The sequence below is a fragment of the Microcaecilia unicolor genome, chromosome 8 (genome assembly GCF_901765095.1).
Source record: "Microcaecilia unicolor chromosome 8, aMicUni1.1, whole genome shotgun sequence".
Lineage (NCBI taxonomy): Eukaryota > Metazoa > Chordata > Amphibia > Gymnophiona > Siphonopidae > Microcaecilia > Microcaecilia unicolor.
This window is the reverse complement of record NC_044038.1, coordinates 216643407-216666508: the sequence shown is the minus strand read 5'-3', so window position 1 is coordinate 216666508 and position 23102 is coordinate 216643407.

Genomic DNA, 23102 nt, shown 5'->3' with positions numbered 1-23102 from the left:
CTATGACAGTCTGACAGGGTGGGAGGAAGGAGGGAGGGAAGGAGGGGGGTGGGTAGGAAGTATGCATGGGGACGTCAAAGCATATCATTGGTATTTAAACAGGATGGGTGTGGATAGGTGAGGGGAGGGTGATCAACAGAGACATACAGCTTTATAGTTTATAATGGGCTAGGAACACCAGATCCTTGTTAAGTCCTTTCTGTTGGGTGTTAAAATATTCAAGCATTCTGACTTCAAAGGTCTTATGTCCTTGTATGGTTTTAAAGTTACCTTTCAGGATTCTCACTGTGAAGTCACTGGTACAGTGTCCTGGTCCTGTAAAATGTTGACCAACAGGTGTGGGAGCCCTACTGGCACCAGCATTGTTCATGTGATGTCTATGTAAATTGAATCTTGTCTTAAGCATCTGGCCTGTTTCTCCAATATAGCATCCTTCGTTACATTTTTTACACTGAATGATATATACCACATTGGAAGATGAGCAAGTGAAAGATCCCTTTATGTTGAATATCTTTCCTTTGTGGATGACTTTGGGGTCCTGTGAAATATTTTGGCATAGTTTGCAACTGGATAAATTACAGGGAAGTGTGCCCTTCTGTTCCTTTTCAGTCTGTGATGGAAGTTTACTTCTGATTAGCTTGTGTTTTAAGTTGGGTGGCTGTCGGAAGGCCAGTACTGGTGGGGATGGGAATATCTCTTTCAGTAATTCATCCTCCTGGAGTAGAGGTTGTAGATCTCTTATGATTTTTCTCAGTTTTTCCAGCTCCGGATTGTATGTCACTACAAGGGGGATTCTGTCTGTGGATTTTTTTCTCCTTGTACTGTATCAGATTCTCCCTGGGTGTTTTGAGGGAGGAGGCAATATTCTTGGAGATTATTTTGGGGTTGTAGCCTTTCTGTTTGAAGGATGCAGTCAGGCTTTTAAGGTGTCTGTCTCTGTCCCCTGGGTCAGAGCAGATACGGTGGTATCTTGTGGCTTGGCTGTAAATGATGGATCTTTTTGTATGTGAAGGGTGAAGGATGGAAACTGGAGTTGTGGAGGTAGCTGCATCTGTCTGTGGGTTTCTTGTATATAGATGTTTGTATGGCTGCAGAAGAAATGGGCCTAACGCAAAGAAAAGTCCTGCACTACCATGCGCTAAGCCCATATTCTACAGTGGCTTTGTAAAAGGACCCCTACATTCATGAGTGTGCATGTTCAATTATTTCTGTTTGCTGAGATGAATGGCCTAGTTTTTTTGTTGCTAATTGATGAGGGCGTATCTCTACTTGATAATGTATGTAGAATTGTATAGGCTCAATTATCTGACATAAACGGGACTGAGCTATTGTCGAATAAAGAACAGGCATAGGGTATCTGTATTTAAAATACAGTATTGTGGAGGAGTGGCCTAGTGGTTAGGGTGGTGGACTTTGGTCCTGGGGAACTGAGTTTAATTCCCACTTCAGGCACAGGCAGCTCCTTGTGACTCTGGGCAAGTCACTTAACCCTCCGTTGCCCCATGTAAGCTGCATTGAGCCTGCCATGAGTGGGAAAGCGCAGGGTACAAATGTAACAAAAAAAAAAAAACATTATCCAGCAGCGTGTGAAGCCGGAAAACAGGAAGAGAACCTGCACACTTCTTAACGGCAATGCAGTGATGTTACTGGGGGGTCTATCGGATATGCCAGATGGTTGGATTAGCGAAGCTCAGGTAATCAAGACTGTACTGTAATTTCTTAGAGGTTCTTGGGTAATGCTGTTTCCTATTAAAATCTGTTAAAGTTCTTTTTATTCTAAAATAGCGCGTACTGTGAACTAGTTCGTGATCTAAAAGTATAATTGCCCTGGGAAGAAGGAAGGGATGATCATGACTGTTAAGTTTAATTCACTGGAGAAGTAACCCAAAATTAACACAGGAAGGAAAAAGCCTCATAGAGCTAATACTTATTAAGTTCAGTCTATCAATGGTTTCAGTATAATCATGACCTGCGATTTATAGTGTTAACACAGGTTAATTTACCTGGGGGGGGGGGGGGGGTAATATTTCAGCTGTTTTAATTAGAAAAGAACAAAGATATGTTTTCTCCTGGGGTACGGTAGCCCTGCAAGGTTTAAACAGGGAGATTGAGTGGCTGACAATATAGAGACAGGGGGGTTGACCAATTAGAGTTAGAGGTTGGGTTATCCAATAAGGAGAGGTTAGCCTAGTTGTATTGAGCGCATGTGCTCTCATCACCTCTCGCCTTGACTACTGCAACCTACTCCTCTCTGGCCTCCCACTTTGCCATCTATCCCCCCTTCAGTCCGTTCAAAACTCTGCCGCCTGAAATGGTACACTCGTATCACCCCTCTCCTCAAGTCACTTCACTGGCTTCCGATCAGGTACCGCATACAGTTTAAGCTTCTCCTTTTAACCTACAAATGCACTCGATCTGCAGCCCCTCCTTACCTCTCTACCCTCATCTCCCCTTACATTCCTACCCGTAACCTCCGCTCTCAAGATAAATCCCTCCTGTCGGTACCCTTCTCCACCACCGCCTACTCCAGGCTCCGCCCTTTCTGCCTCGCCTCACCCCATGCCTGGAACAAACTCCCTGAGCCCATACGCCAGGCCCCCTCCCTGCCCATCTTCAAAGCCTTGCTAAAAGCCCACCTCTTCAATGTCGCCTTCGGCACCTAACCACCATACCTCTATTCAGGAAATCTGGTCTGCCCCTACTTGACATTTCGCCCATTAGATTGTAAACTCCTTGGAGCAGGGACTGTCCTTTTCTTAATCTGTACAGCGCTGCGTAACCCTTGTAGCGCTCTAGAAATGTTAAGTAGTAGTAGTAGTAGTGGTGTTCTTTGAGGGTGTGGAGAGTTGGAGCAGATCATTCCTTTCTCAGGTTATTTGTAAAAAAAACTTTTTATAAAATATTTTGATTAATTTATTTGTATACATTTTTGTAATGCTATGATATGATTTGAGCATCGGGATTGACTTGATTTTGTTTTTAGTTCTGTTCTCCTGATGATGCCAATAAGAGGCGAAACATGGTTCCATGTTAGGAATGGAGAAGAATTTTGGATATGTCACATGATTTCACATAATCACTAGTGCTCCACTAGAATGAACATTTGTTTACAACATATGAACATTGCCAGAATTGCCCATCTATGAGGAACCTGCCTAGCAGATCAGTGAATTTTGTCTTGAGCTTTGAACAGCTATAATTTAAGCCTTGGATTTACAACATGAATAAAAAAATTTTTTAGGTATATTAAAAGCAAGAAGCAGGTAAAAGAATCAGTTGGACCGCTAGATGACGGAGGGGTAAAAGGGGCAATCAGGAAAGACAAAGCCATAGCGGAGAGATTAAATGAATTCTTTTCTTCAGTCTTCACTGAGGAAGATTTGGGAGCAATACCGGTGCCAGAACTGGTATTCAAAGCTGACGAGTCAGTGAAATTGAATGAAATCTCTATAAACCTGGAGGATGTAATGGGGCAATTTGACAAATTGAATAGTAGCAAATCTCCTGGACCGGATGGTATGCGTCCCCAGAGTACTGATAGAATTGAAATATGAACTTGTAGAAATATTGTTAGTAATATGTCATTTATCTTTAAAATCGAGCTTGGTACTGGAAGATTGGAGGTTGGCCAATGTAATGCCGATTTTTAAAAAAGGTTCCAGAGGAGATCCGGGAAATTATAGAACGGTGAGCCTGACGTTGGTGCCGGGCAAAATGGTAGAGACTATTATAAAGAACAAAATTACAGAACATATTCAAAAGCATGGATTAATGAGACAAAGCCAACATGGATTTAGTAAAGGGAAATCTTGCCTCACCAATCTATTACATTTCTTTGAAGAGGTGAACAAACGTGGATAAAGGTGAGCTGGGGTTGATATTGTGTATCTGGAGTTTCAAAAGGCGTTTGACAAAGTACCTCATGAAAGACTCCATAGGAAATTGGAGAGCCATGGGATAGGAGGTAGTGTTCTATTGTGGATTAAAAACTGGTTAAAAGATAGAAAACAAAGAGTAGGGTTAAGTGGTCAGTATTCTCAATGGAGAAGGGTAGTTAGTGGGGGTCCGCTGCTTTTTAACATATTTATATATGACCTAGAGATGGGAGTAATTATTGAGGTAATTAAATTTGCTGATGACACAAAGTTATTCAAAGTTGTTAAATCGCAAGCGGATTGTGAAAAATTACAAGAGGACCTTACGAGACTGGGAGACTGCGTGTCTAAATGGCAGATGATGTTTAATGTGCGCAAGTGCAAAGTGATGCATGTGGGAAAGAGGAACTCGAATTATAGCTACGTAATACAAGGATCCACGTTAGGAGTCATCGACCAAGAAAGGGATCTTGGTGTTGTTGTTGATGATACGTTGAAACCCTCTGCTCAGTGTGCTGCAGCAGCTAAGAAACCAAACAGAATGTTAGGTAGTATTAGGAAAGGAGTGGAAAACAAAAATGAACACGTTATAATGCCTTTGTATCGCTCCATGGTGCGACCACACCTCGAATACTGTATTCAATTTTGGTCACTGCATTTCAGAAAAGATATAGTGGAATTAGAAAAGGTGCAGAGAAGGGCAATGAAAATGATAAAGAGGATGGGACAACGTCTCTGTGAGGAAAGGCTAAAGTGGCTAGAGCTCTTCAGCTTGGAGAAAAGACGGCTGAGGGGAGATAAGATAGAGGTCCATAAAATAATGAGTGGAGTGGAATGGGTAGACGTGAAGCATCTGTTTACTCTTTCCAAAAATACTAGGAGTAGAGGACATGCGATGAAGCTACAAAGTAGTAAATTTAAAACAAATTGGAGAAAATGTTTCTTCACTCAACGTGCAATTAAATTCTGGAATTCTTTGCCGGAGAATGTGATAAAGGCAGTTAGCTTAGCGGGGGTTTAAAAGAGGTTTGGACGGCTTCCTAAGGGAAAAGTCCATAGACCATTATTAAAATGGACTTGAGGAAAATCCATTACTTATTTCTGAGATAAGCAAAATAAAATGTTTTGTACTTTTTTGGGATCTTGCCAGGTATTTGTGATCTGGATTGGCCACTGTTGAAAACAGGATGCTGGGCTTGATGGACCTTTGGTCTGTCCCAGTATGGCAATACTTATGTACTTAGGATATTACATGAACAGTTTTTGGACTTGATATGAACAGCTTTTGGACATTGAATAAAAAAATTTTTGGCAGGGAGGGAGGTTCTGGTGCAATGATGATTGATGATCAGTTTTAGCTTCCAGTGTGAGACACTGGGTTGCTATAATCACTGTGCACCAGACATAAAAATGTATAAGTTTTATGTATTTTGATAATTTATATTTCTTTAACATTAGTAAGATTCTTAGTTTTGGGAAGTTAAAATTTAATGCCAAGAAATGCAGAGTGACGCACTTGGGGTGCAGAAATGCAAAAGAGATGTGCCAGATAGGAGGGGAGAGATAGGTAAGCTCGGCTCAGGAGAGGAACCTTGGGGTGATAATGTCCAAGGAAATCAAGGTGATGAAACAATGTGACAAGGCAGTGGCCACGGCCAGAAGGATGCTAGTCTGCATAGAGAAAGGTATAACCAGCAGAAGAAAGGAGGTATTGATGTCCCTGTAAAAGTCGTTGGTGAGACCCCATCTGGAGTAATGTGTTCAGTCTTAGAGGCAGTATCTTGCCAAGGGCAGGAGGGAAGAGAGAAGGGTCAGGGAGATGCCATGCTACAAGAGTGGAGAGGGGAGAAAGAGGGAGCAGATGCTGGGCTGGAAGGGTGGAGGGAGGACAACGCAGGGAATGGTGGAACCATGTGGGAGAGGCCAGAAGGGGGGCAAACGGGGTGGCAAGGAAATGAATGAGAGGATAGTGATTACAGAGGGTAGAAATATGGTAATGGGGAGTAGACTAAAGATGAAAAGGAATGGAGAGTTGGGGACGGAGTGAGATGGGGAATGGAAGAGCTAGTGGGTGAGAGAAGGAAATTTGATAGGTATATGTAAAGTAAAAAAGGAGGAGAAGGGTGAGAGGGTGAAATTTGAGTTGACAGGCAGAAAAGAAAAAGAAAAAAGGAAAGAGCTAAACTGAAATCTAAAAAAAAAAAAAAAAAAAGAAAGTTGCATACCATCCGTAGTAGGCTGTTGTACCATTTGGGCAAATATGATCTTGTCACTCCTTTGCTGGCAAATGAGCTTTGGCTGCCATCAGTTATAGGATCCCTTTTGAAGCATTGTTCCTTGCTTATCAGGCCTTCTTTATTGGTCTCCCTTGACCTGATTTTCATACATTCTTCACGGCCAATGAGATCTCAGCAAGAAAATCTGTTATGTGCTCTCTGTTTCTAAGGCTAGAGATGAAGCAATTTGATGCTCTACTCATAAGTACATAAGTAATGCCATACTGGGAAAAGACCAAGGGTCCATCGAGTCCAGCATCCTGTCCACGACAGCGGCCAATCCAGGCCAAGGGCACCTGGCGAACTTCCCAAACATTCTATACATGTTATTCCTGGAATTGTGGATTTTTCCCAAGTCCATTTAGTAGTGGTTTATGGACTTGTCCTTTAGGAAACCGTCTAACCCCTTTTTAAACTCTTCTAAGCTATCCGCCTTCACCATGTTCTCCGGCAACGAATTCCAGAGTTTAATTATGCGTTGGGTGAAGAAAACTTTTCTCCGATTTGTTTTAAATTTACTACACTGTAGTTTCATCGCATGCCCCCTAGTCCTAGTATTTTTGGAAAGCATGAACATCACATTAGAACTCTCTTCATTTAAGCCCAGACCTGTCAAACAGGATGTTCCCTCTCCCTGCACGCAAGGGTCTAGTGGACCTCCAGCTCCCCATTTCTCCCCCTGGACAAGTTTCCCTGGTAGCCCAGTGGCCTTCTCCCTCCCACACCTTTCAGATACAGGGGGGGGGGGTCGGAAGGTCTGGTGGACCTCTAGCCTCCTCTAACCCCCCCAACACCAAAGAAATGTCCCTGGTGGCTCAGTAGGCAACCCTACCCCCACCCACCCTGGTGGCCTAGTGCCCCTAACCCCCCTGACACAAAAAATGTCCCTTGGGCCTCCAGGGACATTTTTTTTTCTGAGGGCTCTGATATGATGACAAATCTAGCTTTAAGAAAAAATTCCACCTTAGTTAATGGTGGTGCAGTCTGGGATTATCCAAATTTATGCCCTAAAACTCAAGAGAGATGAATTTCTTTAGATCCAAGGCTTTGTTTTTGAGTATGCCTTTTTTTTTTATTTTTATTTTGGCTTACACCTCTTTCAGTAGTAACTCAAGGTGAGTTACATTCAGGTACACTGGATATTTCCCTGTCCCTGGATGGCTCACAATCTAATTTTATACCTGAGGCAATGGAGGGTTCGTGACCTGCCCAAGATCACGGCAGCAGAGGGATTTGAACCAGACAGCCGTGGATGTCAACGTGGTGCTCAAAGCACTAGGCTACTCCTCCACTTCCTCACATTCTTACATGTCCAAGACAAAGTTTTCATTATCAGGGGAAAGAACATATTTTCTTTAATCAACTGCATTTGAAATAGTTTGTGCAAGTTTCTGAAAAAAACTACACGAGTAGAGGAAGGATCAAGTTTAGTTCACCCAGGTAGTGAAGGGCTTTGAAGAGGCCCTCCCCCCCACCCCCCCCCCCCCCCCCCCCATTCTATAAACCTGAGGCTAATTGTGTAACAGGGCACCTGGACAGGGAAGGGACATAGGTGCAGATGATTTGCTTATTTTAAAAAAGGGTAATGGACTAGACTCAGTAAATGGTACCCAGACTTGGGCGCCAAAAAAAAAAAAGAGCATTGAGCACTGCAAGTTGCGCAACAGTTATAAAATAGTTCTTAGTATCAGGATCGTTACCCAGTTTTGGGCACGAGGATTTACAAATTCCTCACCAGGGGCGTAGCCAGACCTTGCTGGGAGTGGGGGCCACAGCCCTAGGTGGGGGGGGGGCACTGTTTAGCCCCCCTCCCGCCACTGCCCCCCCCCCAGCCAACGCCGACGCCACATTGAACCCCCCCGATGATCCCCTTGAACCCCCCTCCCGCCACCAACCCTCACCCGCCGACGCTTCAAATACCTTGTTGTTTGCTGGCCCCGCCAAAGAGAATCTAGTTCTTCGGCGCCAGAGTAGCGCCTTCATTCAATGCAGTTCCTGGCGTGATCAGCAGGAACTGCATTGAATGAAGGCGCTACTCCGGCGCTGAAGAACTAGATTCTCGGCTGGCGGGGCCAGCAAACAACAAGGTATTTGAAGCAGCGGGGCGGCGGGGGAGGGTTGGTGGTGGGAGGGGGGTTCAAGGGGATCGTCGGGAGGGGGCCAGGGCCAAATCTACGGGGGCCCCCTCAGGCCCCACGTAGCTACGCCACTGTTCCTCACACCTAAATTAGGCACGGATCTCCCGTATTCTGTAATACAGCATACATCTCTTAGTTAAGTCCCCTAATCTGCCCACGCCCCCTTTTCAATTGCATGCTGAAAAATTGACACATCTTTATAGAATAGCACCTAGCAAGATGCGTGTGTACATTCAAATTATTGCCAATTAGCGCCAATAATTGATAGCGTCCGATTATTGGTGCTAACTGGCTCGTTAATTAAGTTGTGCATGCAATTTTGAGTGCCATTTATAGACTTTGGAGGAACATGTCTGCCTTTATAAATTTGCCTCCCTGGAAGCTGTTCCACAAATACACCTTCTGTGAGGCAAGAGTAATTTTGTGCCTCTGTGTTGGCGAGAATCCACACTTCAGCATGGATCTTAAAATACATGCATAACCCCTACTCCTCATCCCTCTACCCAGGGCCACTGTTAAAGCAGTGGAACAAGGCCAATTTCCCTGAGCCCTCATTTCAAAGCAGTCCCAAGCCTGCCATAAACTGAAGGACGCACAGCTTGCTAGCGGGCTTTGGGGGTCCTGTCAAAATTTCTGTCCTGGGCTCCAGCATGTCTTTAACATTGACCCTGCCTCTGCCCATTCGTCTGAGGGGAGGTATGGCAGGCTACAGATGTCTTCAGATGGTTAGCTAAGTATGTTTAATTTGTGTGGGGAGCAGGAAGCAGAGTGGAAATGCGTTGTGCCCAACCACACTACCCGTTGGGCCACCTAAAATTTGCCATCTGCCTACATCACTGATTGTATATCTGAAAACATGAGTGCAAAATTTTCCTGACACTTTTATGCTGGTATATGCTAAAGTAATTTACTACTTCAGTGTGTACAACAGTTTCCTTTCATGTGATGAATGTGCCCTATAGCACCATCTTGTGGTTTATTTGGATATCTGCTACAAGAATGCAAGAGCTTCAAACACAGCAACTTTATTTATTTATTTATTTGTTACATTTATCCTACATTTTCCCACCTATTTGCACGCTCAGTGTGGCTTACATAGTACCAGAGTGGCGTTTTCAGACTCCGGTGTGAACAAATACAAAGTGATGTTGTGGTAAGATCAAGTTCATGCGGGACAGCCACATTAGGGAATCGGAGAACGGAAGAGTTGTGTTATGTCCATTACGTACTTTACTTTTGTCGTGTTGCAGAGATCAGGCATTTAAGTTGGATCGGTAGGGTATGCCTTTTGAAACAGGTTGGTTTGTAGTGATTTCCGGAAGTTTAGGTGGTCGTACGTCGTTTTCAAGGCTTTTGGTAATGCGTTCCACAGTTGTGTGCTTATGTAGGAAAAACTGGATGCGTAAGTTGATTTGTATTTAAGTCCTTTGCAGCTTGGGTAGTGCAGATTTAGATATGTTCGTATTGATTTGAATGTGTTTCTGGTTGGTATGTCAGTGAGGTCTGTCATGTATCTCGGAGCTTCGCCGTAGATAATTTTGTGAACCAAGGTACAGATTTTGAAGGCAATGCGTTCTTTGATTGGGAGCCAGTGTAGTTTATCATGGAGGGGACTTCTTCAGTCTGGATTGGAGTATATATATTAGCTCTATAGCATGATTAACAAGAAATGCAAAGCTTGGATACAGGGAAATTACGTTGTCTTGGAGGAAACCTTTCTGAAACTCAGGACTCTAAACTCTGCTAGCACTGCAGCCTAATGCAATGATGAGGTCAAGGAATACAACAGATTTTGGCAGATATATTTGATCTGATGTTAGACAGGTGACATTTTAAACAACATAGTACATGGTTAGTGAAACATTTTACCATCTCATGACTTTGTGCACCAACCTCTGTGACCCAAGAAGAGGTACAGTTTAACAAGTGGCAGAGTGTCTAGAATGATAGCAGGCATGACCTGGTTGCAAATTCATTTTCACATTGGAAACAGGTTTTTTAAACAGCATGAAAGGGATGTGGGGAGGAGAGAAGCAGAGAGTAGGCAATAGGAAAAAGTTGATTATATGGAATCAGTTCGCAGATCTGGTCCTCGACAACTCATTTCAGATTTGTTTTTTTTTTTAGGTTAATGAAAGTATGTAAATTAGCAAAACATGAAGGACATATGTGATTTTGATTAGTGAGCCCCAGCTCATCCACTGACTTTTGAGGGGAGACCTGTCCCAAGAAGGACCTCACTGCAGCAGCAGAAAGAGCCATCATTTGTGCATGATTGGATGACAAAAAAAAAATTCAAAAAGACAGTAAATGTATGCCAATATATTCAGGGTTAGGTTTACAATTGTTGTGCCCATGGCGGGCCAGAGTACCACACTTGCCCTTTCCAAGTGTCTCCATTGTACAGTTCTAAGCAAGCAGGAACAGACTTCTCTTTAGGTCCTTCCCTCCTCCATTTGGTACCTTCAAAATTTGATGGCCTAGAAACTTGCCTGAATATGGCTTATGACTATTGCTGTGAATATGCCCTGACCATTGGGTCTTCTGAAGGCCTGGATTTGAGAACCACTGCCTTAAAGGAGCCCTCAGCAGCTGACTGCAGTAGTGTTCCTGAATGGTGCCTGTCGAATGAATCTGTAACCCAGTGTTTCTCTTTGGACACATTTAGACAATCAGGGTTTCAAGGTACCCATGACGACTATGCATAAGATTTCCCCAGTATTCTGCAAGTTATGCATTTAATTGGGAGTCCTGCCTATGTGTACAGCCTCTTTGCAAATATGCACTATAAAAGATAATCACGTTTACCGACTAGTGCTGAGGCAGCTTACTACTACTACTTAACATTTCTAAAGCGCTACTAGGGTTACGCAGCGCTGTACAATTTAACATGGAAGGACAGTCCCTGCTCAAGGAGCTTACAATCTAAAAGACAGGTGTACAGTCTAAAGACAAGTGTACAATCTAAAAGACAAGTGTGTGTACATGCTAGTATTTTATTTATTTATTTATTTATTTTACAGCGCTTATATCCCACAATTTCCCACCGCTGGCAGGCTCAATGTGGCTTACAACATTTAAATGACAAATAGACGGTTACAATAAATGGAAAGGGGTAAGCAGGGCGGAGCAGTAAGGATAAGGAAATGGGTCAGTCCATAATGGCAGCGTCCTAAGCAGGGGTGTAGCCACACAACAGATTTTGGATGGGCCTAGGCAAGAAGTGGGTGGGCACCAAATGCTCTCTCCCCCCCCCCCCCCCCCCAAAAAAAAAAAATATCTCAACTGGCGGGAAAACGCTTCTTTCCACCTTGGCACTCTGAAGCAGGCATGACTGAAAACTGAGAATGCACAGGTGCCGGTATCGTGGAGAGTAGTGTTTTCATTACCATCAGGGGAAGTCTTCAGCTGGTGGAGTTTGGGATCCCCACCAGCTACGACTAAACATATGCTACTGGTGGGTGGGCCCTGGCCCACCCAGGCCCACCTGTGGCTACGCCACTGGTCCTAAGGTTAGTGATGCTGGACAGGATCTTTGGGGTATGCTTGCTCAAATAAGCAGGTTTTAAGTGACTTCCTAAAAGTCAGATGATCCTGAACCGTTTTCACTGATTTTGGTAGTGCATTCCACAAGTGAGTACTGACATAGGTAAAGGTGGAAGCATACATGGTTTAATACTTCAGTCTAGAACACGCAGGGTAATGGAGAGTTAAGTAAGAACGGGCTGTACTGAGTGAGTTTCTTGGCGGTAGGTGGACAAGGGCATCCATATTTATGTACACAATGGGCATTTCAACATTGGTGTCTAATTTATAGATCTGCCCATATAAAGACCATGATGTGTGTCTTCCTCTCTGGAAGGGCATACTTCTCCAGCTTTTTTTCCCCCCTCAAGAACAGTGAAACAGGTCAGGTTGTTTGTCTCAGAGAAGCTGGTTAGGCTTGTAAGAAAGTAGCATCAATGGACTCTATTACCCTTCCTCATACAGTATAAATTCCCATCGGAGGGATAGGCTGATCTCGGGGGGGGGGGGGGGGGGGAGAGGGGGAATCTTTCTTTTTTTGTTACATTTGTACCCCGCACTTTCCCACTCATGGCAGGCTCAATGCAGCTTACATTGGGCAATGGAGGGTTAAGTGACTTGCCCAGAGTCACAAGGAGCTGCCAGTGCCTGAGGTGGGAATTGAACTCAGTTCCCTAGGACCAAAGTCCACCACCCTAACCACTAGGCCACTCCTCCACTATTATCATTGATGTATGATTTATTATATGCATGAACTCTGAATGAGTTAAAAATCACAAGACTTACTGAGTTGGCAGATGAGATCAGCTCCAAAAACCACTTCCAGTCTCTGAGCACTCCCCTCAAAATTCCTACATTTCTTCATCTTCAGTGTTTCTTACCATGCCTAAGTGCTAGCATGCATTCAATGAGAAACTGTGTGCAAGGGGAAGGAATTAATTTCAGGACTGCACAAAGTCCTTCTTATGACACATTTAAAATGTGGAAAGCTTATACTACTACTACTTATCATTTCTATAGCGCTACTAGACATACGCAGCGCTGTACACTTGAACATGAAGAGACAGTCCCTGCTTGACAGAGCTTACAATCTAATTAGGACAGACAGACAGACAGAACAAACAAACAAACAAGAGATAAGGGTATATTAAAGTGAGGATGATAAAATAAGGGTTCTGAACAAAGTGAATAAGGGTTAGGAGTTAAAAGCAGCATCAAAAAGGTGGGCTTTTAGCTTAGATTTGAAGACGGCCAGAGATGGAGCTTGACGTACCGTCTCAGGAAGTCTATTCCAGGCATATGGTGCAGCAAGATAAAAGGAACGGAGTCTGGAGTTAGCGGTGGAGGAGAAGGGTGCAGATTAGAGAGATTTACCCAGTGAACGGAGTTCCCGGGGAGGAATGTAGGGAGAGATGAGAGTGGAGAGGTACTGAGGAGCTGCAGAGTGAATGCACTTATAGGTCAATAAGAGGAGTTTGAACTGTTTGCGGAAACGGATAGGAAGCCAGTGAAGTGACTTGAGGAGAGGGCTAATATGAGCATAACGACCCTGGCGGAATATTAGTCGTGCAGCAGAATTTTGAACAGATTGAAGAGGAGAGAGATGGCTAAGTGGGAGACCTGTGAGAAGCAAGTTGCAATAGTTTAGCGAGAGGCCCCATACTTCACAAAGAGATATCAGAGCAGGGCTGCCAACACTTGATGGAGGGAAATCCAGAGTGGAGCAGCCTTTCTACATGTTTAAAGTTTACCATAAAGAGTTTGGATGTACTCTGAGAGGAATATTCTCACTGATTATTTTTGATATGAAGCTCTAGCTGCAATCTGTTTATTCAGAGCTCTGCTGTGGTTGCCACCTTGATGTCAGGAAAGAAAGGTTTTACACCTGACCATCGTTGATGGATATTGTTGGTCTATCATGAATGGGTCATGACAAACTAATGTGAAAAAAAATCACACAACCAGGGCTGGATGGCAAAACCAGGCACTTGGCTAGAGCCCAAACCTTTAGGGGGCTCTGTCAGATATTCTCAGGACTCAGGAGGCTAGGATTGAAGATTGTCAATATTCTACAGATTAGTAAATTAACTGGAAGCCAGGGAGGTGTACAAAAGTATGGGGAAGACACTCCCATGAAGAGTCAGCTAATGTCGTCGGGGTGTACAGGGAGCCCTGAGCTGAATAATAAAGATTTGCAGAGCTACTTGTTGCTGGCTGCCAGACTAGTAATAGATAGTGGTGGAATCAGGAACATTCCTCATTGGAGGAGAGGTGAAAGATGATGAGCCAAATGTTGGAGGGGGAACAATTAGGTGCAATGGTAAGAAGTAAAAAAAAATAATAAACAGGCTTTTGGGATACTGTGGAAATTATAAACAGCTTTGGTTGAACTACACAAAGGTGGTATATGAAGAATCTAATAACCTAACCTAAATATTGTAATAGAAATAATGAGGTGGGGGGGGGGGGGGGTCTGGGCAGGTGCCATGGTAATAAGAGAGGCTAAGGAAGGAGGATGGGTCATAGTCATTACCCACTTGTAACAGGACATGAAGATAATTAGGTGGACATATGACAACTCTCTTTCCAAATTATTGAGGGGTGGAGAACTTACAGGACACGTGACTCCCCCAAATTCTATATAGGTTGTCCAAGATCTGCATGTAAACTAATTAGGTAATATGCCCACTTAAATTGGCGCATGGGTGGGTCAGGGCATTCACATAATTTAGAAGTGATATTCTAGAATGATGACATCTGGACACAATGCTTCGTCCTTTTGTGTACCAGTTAGAAATTTGAGGTCCATTCATTCTGCTGTTGGCCCTACCAGGGAGAGCGCATTTTCTTTGTCATGGCCCTTTTCCGTGGAATCAACTCCTTTTGGAATTGTGAAGGGAGGAGTCTTTTAAGCAGTTTAAAGGGAAATTAAAAACATATTTTTTTCAGAAGGCGTTTGGTGATGTCAGTTGTGGGGGCTTCCTGGGAAATCTGCAGATGTAACATGATTTTATGAGGATGTTTGTGAATGCGATTGGGTTGGTCTCTGTGTGAATGAAGAACAGAGTTCTTTTCTGTGTATTTTTTTAAAATTATTTTTATTGTAAACCACTCTGGTTTATGTAAGAGTGGTGCATCAGGATTTTTTAAAACTATGATACTAGGTTTTAGTCGGTGTAAATCTAGCGCCAAAAGTTAGGCACAAGGTCCACACTAATTTGGGCATAATCGAAAGAGAAGGGCGCCCATCTTTCGACACAAATCGGGAGATGGGCGTCCTTCTCCCAAATTCACCCAAATCGGCATAATTGAAAGCCGGTTTTGGGCACCCTCAACTGCTTTCCGTCGCGGGGATAACCAAAGTTCCTGGGGGCGTGTCGGCAGTGTACCAAAGGTGGGACGGGGGCGTGCTTAAGAGATGGGCGTCCTCAGCCAATAATGGAAAAAAGAAGGGCGTCCCTGACGAGCATTTGGCCGACTTTACTTGGTCCATTCTTTTTCACGACCAAGCCTCGAAAAGGTGCCCAAACTGACCAGATGACCACCGGAGGGAATCAGGGATGACCTCCCCTTACTCCCCCAGTGGTCACCAACCCCCTCCCACCCAAAAACAAAATTTTAAAAACATTTTTTTCCACCCTCTATGCCAGCCTCAAATGTATTACCCAGCTCCATGACAGTAGTATGCAGGTCCCTGGAGCAGTTTTAGTGGGTGCAGTGTACTTCAGGCAGGCGGACCCAGGCCCATCCCCCCCCCCCACCTGTTACACTTGTGCTGGTAAATGTGAGCCCTCCAAAACCCACCACAAAACCACTGTACCCACATCTAGGTGTCTCCTTCATCTCTAAGGGCTATGGTAGTGGTGTACAGTTGTGGGAAGTGGGTTTTGGGGGCTCAGCACACAAGGTAAGGGAGCTATGCACCTGGGAGCAATTTGTGAAGTCCACTGGAGTGCCCCCTAGGGTGCCCGGTTGGTGTCCTGGCATGTCAGGGGGACCAGTGCACTACAAATGCTGGCTCCTCCCATGACCAAAGGGCTTGGATTTGGTCATTTTTGAGATGGGCATCCTCGGTTTCCATTATCGGCGAAAACTGAGGTCGCCCATCTCTAAGGTCGACGATCTCAACATTTAGGTCGACTATCTCTTAGGTTGACCTAAATGTTGAGATTTGGGCATCCCCAACCGTATTATTGAAACGAAAGATGGACGCCCATCTTGTTTCAATAATACGGGTTGCCCCGCCCCTTTGCGGCACCGCCTTTAGAGATGGTCATCCCCGTTCCATTATTCCCCTCTAAGGGCCCTGTTTACTAAGCTGTGCTAGAGGTGCGTTAGCATTTTTAGCGCTTGCAAACCATTAGCATGCGCTGTGTAGGCACCCACAATATACCTATGGGCATCTACACAGTGCGTGCTAATTTTGTGCACACGCTAAAAACGATAGCGCACCTTAGTAAACAGGGTATTCTGCAAAGGATGCTTTGTGCAGGTCACCTTTTGCAGAATAATAGTTTAGCACAGATCTTCCTGGAGTCTCATTTTTTTGCTCTATTCGCATCATTTACACCAGCCGAGTACACGGCTAGTATTGCTCCAACGTATCTACAATATAGAAGATTATCGAAGGACTTCACAGTCAGATTCTTGCAACAAACTCTTCCTGTTGTCAAGCCCTGTATTACAACATCAGAGATTCATCAAGACCCCTGAGGCAGGCCTTCGGGCCGAAACACGGCTGTGTGGGGTCGTTTTTAAGTACTTTCAATAAAGATATATTTGGCATCCTCCTTGGATTCACCTCGCTGGCTTTCTTTTGCCTCATTTTGGGTGCCATTTACTGAATTCTCCCTACAATGATGGATAGTTAAATATTATTGATCAAATACCAGTATCATATGTTCAACAATTAAAGCCTGTTTGTAGTACAAGGGAATGTGGTACAGTTAAATCCTTAGCAACTTTTATACAATTTATTATTTCCTCCCCCCCCCCCCTTCTCCCCAACTACTCCCTCCTCCTCCATCCTATAGCATCCAGAAAGTGAACTTGGAATTCGCTGGTGGTCCTTAAACCCAATCTCTAGAATCAAAATCCCCTGGAAGCCACTGTACGATGAGTTGCAGAATCAATTTAGGAGCCAACTTCTTGCTCTACATGTCATGTCCAACTATATTGGTTCCTATACCGTCCGCTAATGAGACCAACTACTGTTGATTCTGTCAAATTCTAACACCATAATCCTATAAAACAGGTTGCACAATTGCGTTATATTAGGTGACTCTGGCACTCTCTAATTAATGAGGGTACACTTGCAAGGTAACACCAGCATATATCTTGCTGCACCATATGCCTGGAGTAAATTTCCTGAGCCGGTCCGTCAAGCTCCATCTCTGGCCGCCTTCAAATCTAAGCTAAAAGCCCACCTTTTTGATGCTTTTAACTCCTAACCCTTATTCACTTGTTCAGAACCCTTATTTTATCATCCTCACTTTAATATTCCCTTATCTCTTATTTGTCCTGTTTGTCTGTCCTAATTAGATTGTAAGCTCTGTCGAGAAGGGACTGTCTCTTCATGTTCAAGTGTACAGCGCTGCGTATGTCTAGTAGCGCTATAGAAATAAGTAGTAGTAGTAGTCTTTGGGATTCCAGAATCTTGCTACTCTTTGGGATTCTGCACGGAATCTTGCTACTCTTTGGGATTCCGGAATCTTGCTACTCTTTGTCCTTATCCCGCATTTGTCCTGTTTGTCTGTCTTGATTAGATTGTAAGCTCTGTCGAGCAGGGACTGTCTCTTCATGTTCAAGTGTACAGCGCTGCGTACGTCTAGTAGCGTTATAGAAATGATAAGTAGTAGTATTCTTTGGGATTCCAGAATCTTGCTACTCTTTGGGATTCCGGAATCTTGCTACTCTTTGTCCTTATCCCTCATTTGTCCTGTGTCTGTCTTGATTACATTGTAAGCTCTGTCGAGCAGGGACTGTCTCTTCATGTTCAAGTGTACAGCACTGCGTACGTCTAGTAGCGCTATAGAAATGATAAGTAGTAGTAGTAGTAACTCTTAATTATTTTTTCCTGTATTGTTTTGATAAGGCTGGTGCACACAGTGGGACCCTTATACAAAGGCGTATTAGGCTCTATGCGCATGCAGCTCATGCCAAAATGAGACTACCGTCAGGCCACCGTGCTCCCCTGACAGTAATTTCAGACTTGCAGTGCGCCCATAACACCTGGATGATTTATTTATTTCCTCCCACGAGCAGCCTTTCTGGCGGTAATCAGCGGTTGGCGTATGCCGAACAGTCACCGCGTGTGTAGCGCATCAGCCCTTACTGCTAGATCAATGGGTGGCTCAGGCTGGTTTTAGGCACACACTGATTTCAGTTTTACCGCATGCCCTTTTCCTGTCCCATTTAAAAAAGCCCTTTTTTGCGGTTAAAAACTGGCCCGGCGCATGCCCAAAACATGCGCCTACACTACTGCAGGCCACTGTTTACCGCAGCTTAGTAAAAGGACCCCAGTATTTCCTCTGGATAGAGTCTTTGTTCCTGTAAGTCTGAGCAGGTTCTCTATGTAATTAAACCAAAGTAAATAGAAGCACTGTATGTTATGGCTAGAAATGCAAAACTTGTTCCTGTATCTAATATGTAAACTGCTTTGATTGCAACACAGGTAATAAATTAGTGGCGTAGCCACAGGTGGGCCAAGACCCACCTACTTTGGACTCAGGCCCGCCCAAAATTGTGACACTCTTGCTTTGGCTGGTGGGGATCCCCAAACCTTGCCAGCAGAAGATTTTCTTTCCTTGGGCAGCCAGCGCTCTTCCAAATGTCAGCCAGCAGCACTAGCCTTGAGCTGACGCTGAGACCGGTCCTTCTGCACATGATCAGTTTTCGCACATGCAAAAGCACTGAGCATGCACGGCCTGCCGACAGCAGCATCAGTTTGAGGCAAGTGCTGCCAGCTGCCGTTTGGAGGAGTGTTGGCTGCTCGAGGAGTAGGGGGAAATCGTCAGCTGGCATGGTTTCGGAATCCCTGCCAGCTCAAGTATTTAATATTTGTGGGCAGGGAGGGGTGCAGAGAGGAGCAAACCCAATGGGGGCCAAATTCCATGCCCACCCACCTTAGGCTCAGACCCACCCAAAATTGGCCATCTGGCTACGCCCCTGTAATAAGTAGAAATAAATCAAAACACAGAAAAGAAAACAAGATGATACCTTTTTTATTGGACTAGCTTAATACATTTTATAATTAGCTTTTGAAAGTAACCCTTCTTTATACTTGAAGAAGGGCTACTTAGAGGGGCATAATTGAACGAAAACGTCTATCTCCATGGGCGTTTATCTCCGAGAACGGGTCCATGAAGGGGCGGACCGAACTGTATTTTTGAAAAAAATAGACGTCCATGTTTTTTTCGACAATTTGTGAGCTGGGCGTTTTTGTTTTTCAGCGATAATGGAAAATGAAAGCGCCCAGCTCAAAAACGAATAAATCCAAGGCATTTGTTCGTGGGAGGGGCCAGGATTCGTAGTGCACTGGTCCCCCTCACATGCCAGGACACCAACCGGGCACCCTAGGGGGAACTTTTACAAAAACAAAAAAAAGGTAAAAGAGCGCCCAGGTGCATAGCACCCTTCCCTTGTGTGTTGAGCCCCCCAAATCCCCCTCAAAACCCACTGCCCACAAGTCTACACCATTACTATAGCCCTAAGGGGTGAAGGGGGGCACCTACATGTGGGTACAGTGGGTTTGGGGGGGTTGGACGACTAAGCATTAAGCAGCACAATTGTAACAGGTAGGGGGGATGGGCCTGGGTCCACCTGCCTGAAATCCACTGCACCCCCTAACAACTGCTCCAGGGACCTGCATACTGCTGCCAGGGAGGTGGGTATGACATTTGAGGGTGAAAATAAAAAGTTGTGAAACATCATTTTTTTTGTGGTGGGAGGGGGTTAGTGACCACTGGGGGAGTCAGGGGAGGTCATCCCCAATTCCCTCTGGTGGTAATCTGGTCATTTAGGGCACTTTTTGGGGCCTTATTCGTGAAAAAACAGGGTCCAGGAAAAGTGCCCTAAATTCTAGCTACAAACGCATACTTTTTTTCCATTATCGGCAAAAGGCGCCCATCTCTCCTCGGCCGATAACCACGCCCCAGTTCCACCTTCGCCACGCCTCCGACATGCCCCCGTCAACTTTGTACGCTTCTGCGATGGAGTGCAGTTGAAAACGTCCAAAATCGGCTTTCCATTATACCGATTTATTCGTTTTTGTGAGATAAACGTCTATCTCCCGATTTGGGTCGAAATCTAGGCGTTTTTCTCTTTCAATTATAAGGTGGTTAGTCTAGTAAAAAAGGTATTATCTTATTTTCTTTTCTCTGTTTTGATTTATTACCTTTAAAAGTGGAATAACATGGCTACCACAGCACTTTACTCAAGATTGTAACACAGAAAAGTGGTATATCAAATCCCTTCCCCTTTCTCTTATAATGGTACATAATGTAATAGAAAAGAAATTAAAACAATCCCCTGGGGTACCATTGTTTTTGTGTTAAGTCAATAGGAATCTACTACCAGCCAGTTGGTGATGGTCAACAGTTTTCTACATTTGGTCTCTAGGTGGCAGGCTGACTTCAGTCAATAAAATTGGGGATGAGTGCTTGTAATTATGCACAAATCTCAGCTTCATTCCCTTCACTTTTAATAAGTATCAGTAAATTATCTTTTGTCTTAATGGCAGGATATCTTTTCAGTCTATTACACTATGGTGTGAATTATTGCCTGGAAACACTTCCCTTCAGAGGAAGTAGAAGCCAGTGTGGTGGATCCTGGTTCACTGTGGTCATGGAATATCATATGTTATAAACTCAGTGGATAGAAAGGGATTTGAATAAATGATCACAAGTGAATGGAGGCTTTTGACTGACTTAAAGTGGGTGCAAGTTTACCAGGGGCTTAGCTATGGGGGGCCACGAGGGCCTGGGCCCCTGCAAATTTCGTCCGGGCCCCTGGTTTGGCTGGCGGGGGTCCCCAACCCCCACCAGCCGAAGGCTTCTTCAGCGCAGTCTCCAGCGCAGCCGCGTTCACTGCCTGCCACCTGCTTTCTTCTTGCTCCTCCTGTGCACGCTGACGCTCAACGGTCTCCGGCACAGCCGCGTTCGCTGCCTGCCCCCTGCTCTTCTTTCTTCTTGCTCCTGTGCACGCTGACGCTCAGCAGTCTCTGGCGCAGCTGCATTCGCTGCCTGCCTCCTGCTCTTCTTTCTTCTTGCTCCTCCTATGCATGCTGACGCTCAGCGGTCTCTGGCGCAGCCGCGTTCACTGCCTGCCCCATGCTCTTCTTTCTTCTTGCTCCTGTGCATGCTGATGCTCAGCAAGCACAGGAGGAGCAACAAGAAAAAAGAGCAGGGGGCAGGCAGTGAATGCAGTTGCGCCAGATACCACACTGAAGAAGGCTTTGGATGGTGGGGGTTAGGGACCCCAGCCAACAGGTATTTTTTTGTGAGGGGGCGAAGTGGTGGTGGGGGGGCGGCACTCATAATGTGCCCCCAACCTCAGGCTCTGGCCCCCTCCCACCGTGAGGTCTGGCTACGCCCCTGGTTTAAGCAGGTGCAAGCTTAAGCACGAAATAATGTGCTGAGATCCAGCTACTCCCATCTGGGTTATGTTCACCCTTTAAGCCCTTAAACCACTTGAGATGTCCATATACGGCAGCCTACACCCTTAATTTATTTTTAGTCCTAAGGTGTATTTTTCAATATGTTGAATCTGATTTGCAACAGAGAGGCCAGAACAAGCTCTTTCAGCTAGCCTAGTGGTTCAGTAACAGTGCTAACATCTGTTTGGAAAAAGTGGAAGGTAAATTGCCACATTCAATTACATTTTACCATGCACTGCCAGGTAGGGAGCACTACACACACGGTGATGGGTGCACGGCAACTGCCGATTAATGCCGGAAATGCCGCAGGCAGTAGGAAATAAAAACAATTATTTATCCTGGCTTTATGGTCACGCAGCAAATCTGAAATTATCACCAGAGGGGTGCGCTAGCCTGGTGGTAGTCTCATTTCGGTGCACACTGCGCACCCATAGAACCTACCGCACCTTTGTAAAAGGGACCCTAACTTACTAGTCTCACAAACACACACAAGGAATGGCCCCGGCTGCACATACTGCAGTAGGACATGTTTATCCACTCCTACCCTAGCTGAGATAATATTTCATCACTTCTCTGATCTCATGTGCAACTTTCTTTAAATTAATCACCTTATTTTCTAACTCTTCTTACTCTATTACCTATCTATATGTTCCATCTTTACTTATACCCTATGCTGTCTATTAAAATTGTAAGTAGTCTACTATCCAGCTTATAATCGAAAGACAAAAACGCCTATATTGCGACCTAAATCGGGAGATAGGCGTTTATCTCCCAAAAACGAATAACGCGGTATAATCGAAAGCCGAACTTGGACGTTTTCAACTGCACTCCATTGCGGAAGCGTACAAAGTTGACGGGGGCGTGTTGGAGGCGTGGTGAAGGCGGGACTGGGGCGTGGTTATCACCCGAACAGAGATGGGCGCCTTTCGCCGATAATGGTAAAAAAGTATGCGTTTGTAGCTAGAATTTAGGGCACTTTTCCTGGACCCTGTTTTTTCACGAATAAGGCCCCAAAAAGTGCCCTAAATGACCAGATTACCACCAGATGGAATCAGGGATGACCTCCCCGACTCCCCCAGTGGTCACTAACCCCCTCCCACCACAAAAAATGATGTTTCACAACTTTTTATTTTCACCCTCAAATGTCATACCCACCTCCCTGGCAGCAGTATGCAGGTCCCTGGAACAGTTGTTAGGGGGTGCAGTGGACTTCAGGCAGGTGGACCCAGGCCCATCCCCCCCCTACCTGTTACAATTGTGCTGCTTAATGCTTAGTCGTCCAACCCCCCCAAACCCACTGTACCCACATGTAGGTGCCCCCCTTCACCCCTTAGGGCTATAGTAATGGTGTAGACTTGTGGGCAGTGGGTTTTGAGGGGGATTTGGGGGGCTCAACACACAAGGGAAGGGTGCTATGCACCTGGGAGCTCTTTTACCTTTTTTTTTTGTTTTTGTAAAAGTGCCCCCTAGGGTGCCTGGTTGGTGTCCTGGCATGTGAGGGGGACCAGTTCAGTCCGAATCCTGGCCCCTCCCACGAACAAATGCCTTGGATTTATTCGTTTTTGAGCTGGGCGCTTTCATTTTCCATTATCACTGAAAAACAAAAACGCCCAGCTCACAAATTGTAGAATAA